The following is a 9,116-nucleotide window of genomic DNA, read 5'->3' as shown; positions in this document are numbered from 1 at the left end:
GTGAAGTCGCTCAGTCGTGTCCGACCCTCAGCGACCCCATGGACTGCAGCCTTCCAGGCTCCTCCATCCATGGAATTTTCCAGGCAAGAGTATAAACATTGTTCAAATGTATTTATCTTTATCAGTGGAGTTTTATATTGATAAAAATTTTAAAATAACAAATTTTAAGTGTTTAAACAAATGCATCAGAAGTCTACCATATTTTTCCTATGTGTAACAAATTATTACTGAGTTACAAACTCTAGAAGAAAAAAATCCTAAAACACAATGACATGATATAATGCTACAATAGTAGAATCACTTTTCAGGAGTCTTAAAGTTATAACTTGCTGAATTAATTGTAAAACTCCCCTTTTAAGGATACACATGCACAAGCAAAAATTAAAATCTGACACTTTTAAACAACCTTCCCCCTTACCTTTTAATTCTTGGTTTCAGGAGTTGTTTGTTTGTTTGTTTAAGGGCAGAGGCAGTGATGTTAATATGATAGTGCCATAGACATCCCTCATTTTTGTCTTTCCTCCCACCTCAACAACAAAAAAGTCAGCATACATCCATGGACAGAAGTGCCTTTGAGGGAGCTGTGGATTCTAGCATCATATGTCCAGGGACCCAGGAGGAGTCTTATCCTGTGTCAGGTGACAGGCAGACAAACCTTGATTCTAACTGTGGTCCTTGCAGTGACCCATAAACCATTTTCAGCTTTTCTCGATCAAGATCTGGTAGTCCTTAGAGAACAATGACTTAGACAATCACTCACAAAACAAAGAGCCTTTGTGGAAGTCCATGTTTGTGGAGGAGAAATGCCCATACTCCATTGGAGCAAAAAAAAAAAAAAAAAAGATGCATCGAAGAGAACATTTAGTAAAGACTAGAGGAAATGATTGCTACTTCAAATGTGAAGACAGCAACACAAAAATTCAAAAGAACATGATGAATTAAGGACACATGACACCACGAATGATGATCTGGTACTGAACACAAAGACATGGAGATCTCTGGCTTACTGGATAAAGAATGCAAAATAACTGTTTTAAGGAAACTCAATGAGCTACAAGAAAACACAGAGACAATGCAGCAAAATCCAGAAACATGAACAAAATGAATTTGACAAAAAGACAGAAATTGTAAGAAAGAACCAACAGAAATTCTAGAGCTGAAGAATAAAATGGATGAAATTAAATGCTCAATAGAGAACATAAGAGCAGACTTGACCAAACAGAAAAATCAATGATATTGAAGACAAGAACTCTGAAATTATCCAGTCAGGAGAGATAAAAGAAAGAAAAAAGAAAGCCTGTGTGAGTTATAGGATACTATCAAAAGGATCGATTTGTGATCAGGAGAAGAAAAGAAGGACAAAGGGGTAGAAAACTTATTTAGAGAAGTAATGGCTGAGAACTTCCCAAATTTAAGGAGAGAACTGGACATCCAACCACTTCCCTGGTAGCTCAGTAGTGAGCCTGGTAGGCTACAGTCCATGGGATCGCCAGAAGTAGGGCACAACTGAGTATGCACACATGGAAACTCGACTAAGGATGCACGCATGGAAACAATGTTATGGGGCTTTCTTGATGTCTCAGATGGTAAAAAAAAAAAAAACTGCCTGCAATGCAGGAGACCCGGGTTTGATCTCTGGGTCGGGAGAATCCCCTGTAGAAGGGAATGGCTACTCACTCCAGTATTCTTGCTTGAAGAATTCTTTAGGCAGAGGAGCCTGGCAGGCTACAGTCCATCAGGTCACAAAGAGTCAGACATGACTGAGAGACTAACACTCCCTTTTGTTCTTGAATATCCAAGTTCATGAAGCTTATAGGTCGCTATACAAAGTCAAAGGAACCCTCTCCAAATATTGTATGATATCCGTTATATGTGGGATCTAAAGGGAAATGAAACAAATGAACTTATTTACAAAACAGAAAGAGACTCACAGACTTAAAAAAGGAACTTATGGTTGCCAGGGGGAAGGCTGGGGGAAGGGACAGTTAGGGACTTTTGAGTTGGACATGTACACACTGCTATATTTAAAATGGGTAACTAACAAGGACCTCTGGTATAGCATGTGGAACTCTGCTCAATGTTACGTGGCAGCCTGGATGGGAGGGGAGAATGGATACATGTATATGTATGTATATACATATACATACATATATATGTATGGCTGAATTCCTTCACTGTTCACCTGAAAATATCACAACATTGTTAACTGGCTATCAGTTCAGTTCAGTTCAGTCGCTCAGTCGTGTCTGACTCTTTGCAACCCCATGAATCGCAGCACGCCAGGCTTCCCTGTCCATCACCAACTCCCGGAGTTCACTCAAACTCACGTCCATCGAATCAGTGATGCCATCCAGCCATCTCATCCTCTGTCGTCCCCTTTTCCTCCTGCCCACAGTCCCTCCCAGCATCAGAGTCTTTTCCAATGAGTCAACTCTTCGTATGAGGTGGCCAAAGTACTGGAGTTTCAACTTTAGCATCATCCCTTCCAAAGAACACCCAGGGATGATCTCCTTTAGAATGGACTGGTTGGATCTCCTTGCAGTCCAATGGACTCTCAAGAGTCTTCTCCAACACCACAGTTCAAAAGCATCAATTCTTCGGCGCTCAGCTTTCTTCACAGTCCAACTCTTGCATCCATACATGACCACAGGAAAAACCATAGCCTTGACTAGACGGACATTTGTTGGCCAAGTAATGTCTCTGTTTTTCAATATGCTATCTAGGTTGGTCATAACTTTTCTTCCAAGGAGTAAGCATCTTTTAATTTCATGGCTGCAATCACCATCTGCAGTGATTTTGGAGCCCCAAAAAATAAAGTCTGACACTGTTTCCACTGTTTCCCCATCTATTTCCCATGAAGTGCTGGGACCAGATGCCATGATCTTCATTTTCTGAATGTTGAGCTTTAAGCCAGCTTTTTCATTCTCCTCTTTCATGTTCATCTTTACTTTCTGCCATAAGGGTGGTGTCATCTGCATATCTGAGGTTATTGATATTTCTCCCATCAATCTTGATTCCAGCTTGTGCTTCTTCCAGTCCAGCGTTTCTCATGATGTACTCTGCATATAAGTTAAATAAGCAGGGTAACCATATACAGCCTTGACGAACTCCTTTTCCTATTTGGTACCAGTCTGTTGTTCCATGTCCAGTTCTAACTGTTGCTTCCTGACCTGCATATAGGTTTCTCAAGAGGCAGGTCAGGTGGTCTGGTATTCCCCTCTCTTGAAGAATTTTTCCCAATACAAAATAAAAAGTTGAAAAAAAAAAAAAAAAAAAACCCTCTCCAAGACACATTAGAATAAAAATGTCAAAAATCAAAGACAAAGAAAAATCTTAAAAGCAGAAAGGAAAAGGGGGAACTCTCAAAAGGCTATTAGAAGACTTTTCAGCAGAAAACTTACTAGCCAGAAGAGAGTAAAATGCTATATTCAAAGTGCAGAAAGAAAAAAAAGAAAAAAAAAACTGCTGCCAAGAGTACTTTACCTGGCAAAGCTGTCCTTAAGAAAGTAAGGAGAGATGAATACTTTCCTAGACAAACAAAAGCTGAGGGAATTTATCACTACTAGATCTTCCTTCGGAGAAGGCAATGGCACCCCACTCCAGTACTCTTGCCTGGAAAATCCCATGGACGGAGGAGCCTGGTAGGCTGCAGTCCATGGGGTCACTAGGAGGCGACACGACTGAGTGACTTCACTTTCACTTTTCACTTTCATGCATTGGAGAAGGAAATGGCAACCCACTCCAGTGTTCTTGCCTGGAGAATCCCGGGGACAGGGGAGCCTTGTGGGCTGCCGTGTCTGGGGTCACACAGAGTCGGACACGACTGAAGCGACTTAGCAGCAGCAGCAGAAGCAGACCTTCCTTACAAGAAATGCTGATAGGAGGTCTTCACGCTGAAGGGATGATAATTAGTAACATGAAAACATATGACCATATATTTCAACAGATTGCTAAAGTAAATATGTAGTCAAATTCAGAATACTCTAATATTGTAACATGGTAGAGTGTTAAATACTTAAGTCTATATAAAGTGTAAAAGACAATTCTTAAATAAATACACAATATTAAAAAAGATAAACTGTAACATCAAAAACATAAAGGAGGAGTAAAGGATAGAGTTTTGTATGCAATCAAAGTTAAGCTGTTACCAGCATAAGATAGACTGTAACATTTATATTTTATGTAAGCTTCATGGTAACTATGCAGCAGAAACCTAAAGTGGATTCACAAAAGATAAGAAGACAATCAAAGCATACCAATACAGAAAACCATTCATTTACAAAGGAAGGCAGCAAGAGCATAAGAAAGGAACATAGCAACTGCAAAACAACCAGGAAACAATTGATAAGATGGCATATATAAGTTCTTACCTATTAATGATCTCTTTTTCACACTGTCAGTCTTTCAGATCTAAATATTATTATTATTATTATTATACTTATTTTGGGCTGTGCTGTGCTGTATGTGGGATCTTAGTTCCCTGACCAGAGATCGAACCCCTGCTGGACTGCCAGGGAAGTCCCTCAGATATAAATATTAGACTTTACCAGCTATAAACATCTATTGAACTTCAGCTATGTGCTTAGAACTGAGAAGAGACCTGTTCATAGGGCTTAGAGCAAGCACTGGAGTAGCTAATAACTTTAATTTGTGGTTGAAATTTTTAAAGAGAATACTTTCTCGGAATATGCTAGTGACCTAACAAAAGTAAATGCCAATAGAACTAACCAATGGTTTATTTTTCTAAGATGAGTATTTAAAAACTAAGAGGCAGTAGAGAAACCTAACTGAATACATAACTCACTTGATTTATTTTTAACATATTTAGTTGCTAAAATTAAAATGTCATCTTGACTATTTTACGCAAGAACTTAGCCCAGTAGACATTTTTGCAAGTGAGGAAAAGAGTGGAAGTGTTAGTCACTCAGTTGTCTCCAACTCTTTCGGACCCATAGACTGTAGCCTGCCAGACTCCTCCGTCCATGGGATTTTCTGGGCAAGAATACTGGAGTGGGTTGCCATTTCCATCTCTGTATTCTTTGTTTATTTAAATTTATTTATGGTTGAACTGGGTCTTCCTTGTGTCACATGGGTTTTCTCTAGTTGCAGTGAGCGGGCTTCTCCTTGCTGTGGCTTCTCTCGTTGTGGAGCACGGGCTCTAGGCCAGCAGGCTCAGTATTTGTGGCACATGGGCTTAGCTGCCCTACAGCATGTAGGATCTTAGTTCCTGGACCAGAGATTGAATGCATGTCCTCTGCATTGGCAGGCTTTTTCTTAACCACTTGACCACCAGGAAGTCCCTAAATCACTTATTCTTAAGAAGTATACACTGATTATCCTGTCATTGGTTTACATCAATGCAACTAAATCAGTGAAAATTAATTCTGATTGTAAATCGCTGACTCTGGTTCTACCAGTAGTTCAGTTAAGAACAGATTTGTTTACATCATTCACAAATCAACAGAAATTGGTCCTGGAAAGTGTCATGCTCTTCCACCAAACCTTTGACACAATATTCTTGCATCTGCCTTTCTGCCCTTGTCTGTGTACTTCTATGCAGACATTCTTTCTGCACCTCTACTATAAAACTTAGCAAGTTTTCTTCCATTCATTTTCCTGTTTATTATTATTTTAACTTTACTTATTTAATTTTTGGCTGTGATGGGTCTTCCTTGCTGCTCACAGGCTTTCTTTAGTTGCAGTGCTCAGGCTTCTCATTGTGGTGGCTCATCCTGTTGTCGATCATGGGCTCCAGGGCACATGAGCTCAGTAGTTGCAGCAAGGGCTCAGCTGTCCTGCACCATGTGGAATCCTCCTGGACCAGGGGTCGAACCTGTGTCCCCAGCATTGGCAGGCAGATTCTTAACCATTGAACCACCAGGGAAGTCCCTTTTCCTGTGTATTATTTATTTCCTTTTCTAATAGACTGAGAACTCTTTCCTTGCAGGGATATTGTCCCATTCCCAAGCATAATACAGTGTGCAACACTTAACAGGTCAATGGTAAATGTTTGCAGATTTTAGAAAATAAATGACATCTATGTCCAAAGATAAGTTTCAGTTCAGTTCAGTTCAGTCGCTCAGTCGTGTCCAACTCTTTGCGACCCCATGGACTGCAGCATGGCAGACCTCCCTGTCCATCACCAACCCCCGGAGTTTACCCAGACTCATGTCCATCGAGTCAATGATGCCGTCCAACCATCTCATCCTCTGTCATCCCCTTCTCACCTTCAATCTTTCCCAGCATGAGGGTCTTTTCAAATGAGTCAGCTCTTCGCATCAGGTGGCCAAAGTATTGGAGTTTCAGCATCAACATCAGTCCTTCCAATGAATATTCAGGACTGATTTCCTTTAGAATGGACTGGTTGGATCTACTTGCAGTCCAAGGGACTCTCAAGAGTCTTCTCCAACACCACAGTTCAAAAGCATCAATTCTTCGGTGCTCAGCTTTCTTTATAGTCCAACTCTCACATCCATACATGACCACTGGAAAAACCATAGCTTTGACTAGATTGACCTTTGTTGGCAAATGTAATGTCTCTGCTTTTTAATATGCTCTCTAGGTTGGTCATAACTTTCCTTCCAAGGAGTAAATGTCTTTTAATTTCATGGCTGCAGTCACCATCTGCAGTGATTTTGGAGCCCAAAAAAATAAAGTCAGCCACTGTTTCTATTGTTTCCCCACCTACTTCCCATGAAATGATAGGACCGGATGCTATGATCTTAGTTTTCTGAATGTTGAGTTTTAAGACAACTTCTTCACTCTCCTCTTTCACTTTCATCAAGAGGCTCCTTAGTTCTTCTTCACTTTCTGCCATAAGGGTGGTGTCATCTGCATGTCTGAGGTTATTGATATTTCTCCCGGCAATCTTGATTCAAGCTTGTGCTTCTTCCAGCCCAGCATTTCTCATGATGTACTTTGCATATAAGTTTAATAAGCAGGGTGACAATATACAGCCTTGACGTACTCCTTTCCCAATTTTGAACCAGTCTGTTGTTCCATGTCCAGTTCTAACTGTTGCTTCCTGACCTGCATATAGGTTTCTCAAGAGGCAGGTCAGGTGGTCTGGTATTCCCATCTCTTTCAGAATTTTCCACAGTTTCTTGTGATCCACACAGTCAAAGGCTTTGGCATAGTCAATAAAGCAGAAGTAGATGTTTTTCTGGAACTCTCTTGCTTTTTCAATGATCCAGCAAATGTTGGCAATTTGATCTCTAGTTCCTCTGCCTTTTCTAAATCCAGCTTGAACATTTGGAAGTTCATGGTTCACGTATTGCTGAAGCCTGGCTTGGAGAATTTTGAGCATTACTTTACTAGCGTGTGAGATGAGTGCAATTTTGCAGTAGTTTGAGCATTCTTTGGCATTGCCTTTCTTTGGGATTGGAATGAAAACTGACCTTTTCCAGCCCTGTGGCCACTGCTGAGTTTTCCCAATTTGCTGGCATATTGAGTGCAGCACTTTCACAGCATCATCTTTTAGGATTTGAAATAGCTCAACTGGAATTCCATCACCTCCACTAGCTTTGTTCATAGTGATGCTTTCTAAGGCCCACATGACTTCACATTCCAGGATGTCTGGCTCTAGGTGAGTGATCACGCCATCGTGATTGCCTGGGTCTTGAACAGCTTTTTTGCACAGTTCTTCTGTGTATTCTTGCCACCTCTTCTTAATATCTTCTGCTTCTGTTAGGTTCATACCATTTCTGTCCTTTATTGAGCCCATCTTTGCATGAAATGCAAAGGTACCTAACCTTTAAAGGAGTAATAACTTTGGGATTCCCAGGTGGCGCTAGTGGTAAAGCCTCTGCCTGCCTATGCAGGAGACAAAAGAGATGCCGGATATATCTCTGGGTAGGGAATATACCCTGGAGGAGGTAATGGCAACTCATTCCAGTATTCTTGCCTGGAAAATTCCATAGACAGAGGAGCCTGGTGGGCTACAGTCCTTGGTGTCTCAAAGAGTCAGACACAACTGAGCATGCACACACACCTTTGGTCAAAGATATCAGCTTGTGTCTTACTGCAGAGTATCTTTCTCCTTTGGTAGTACCTGAGCTAATGCTAACCAGATGCTGGTTTAAAAAAATGGTCTCTCATGTTTTCTACTGACCTGATTTACCTTCAGATTTCAAAATTTCTGTATTATTTTAGAAGGTAGGTGTGTGTGTGTGTGTGTGTGTGTGCGTGCACACGCGCATGTGTGGATGCACGGGCATGTGCACACAATAGATTCTTTGAGCGGTGCCATGGTCATTTTTGTGTAAAGTAAACAGCCACTGATACTGGCCATGATCCTTCCCACATATACTCTTCTCCAATCAGCCTGAAATCTGAACGGCATAGTTTTGAGTTAGATTTTTTTATCACCCTTCACAATCTATGAGTATGTCATATCTCTCCCATCTCTAAAATGTGTTCTAAATCTGCCCCTTCCCTCTGTTCCACCACAGTGGCCCCTCCAAGTCACCATCCCTCTCTGATCTGGGTAACTATTCTCTACAGCACAGCTATAGTGGTTCTTCTCAAAACAGATCAGATTCTGTTGCTCCCCTGCTGCAAGGTCTCCAGTGGCTCTCCATGGCACCTCATTATCATGTCCTAGATAACCCACCCTTTTGCACCCATGCTACCTCTTGACTGGGCCTGCTCCACCACACCCCTTGCAGAGAAAGCTGTCTCACCAGCTGTCTGTTCCTTGACCCGGTGACATTTCAAGACCACTGCACTTGTTCCCTACGCTCTAGATTCCTGCATGGCTACCTCTTTAGACACTCAGGTCTCAGTTCAAATGACATCTCCTTAAAGAGGGCTTCCCTGATGGCTCAGCAGTAAAGAATCCTCCTGCAATGCAGGAGACCCAGGAGATGCGGGCCTGGAAGATCCCCTGGAGGAGGGCATGGCATCTCACTCCAGTATTCTTGCCTGGAGAATCCCATGGACAGAGGAGCCTGGTGGGCTACAGTCCAAAGGGTCACAGAGTCAGACACGACTGAAGCAACTTAAAGTACTGAAGCGACTTAAAGAAGCATGCACACTCCTTAAAGAAGTCCCCTCCATCACCCAGTTTAAAGCAGCAACCAGCCACAAGGTGTCACACCACACCGTTCTGTTTTCTT

Source organism: Bos grunniens, chromosome 1, assembly GCF_055505025.1.
Source record: "Bos grunniens cultivar Pamir isolate PY7600 chromosome 1, Bosgru_T2T1.0, whole genome shotgun sequence".
Taxonomy (NCBI): Eukaryota; Metazoa; Chordata; class Mammalia; order Artiodactyla; family Bovidae; genus Bos; species Bos grunniens.
Note: the sequence above shows the minus strand (reverse complement) of the source record.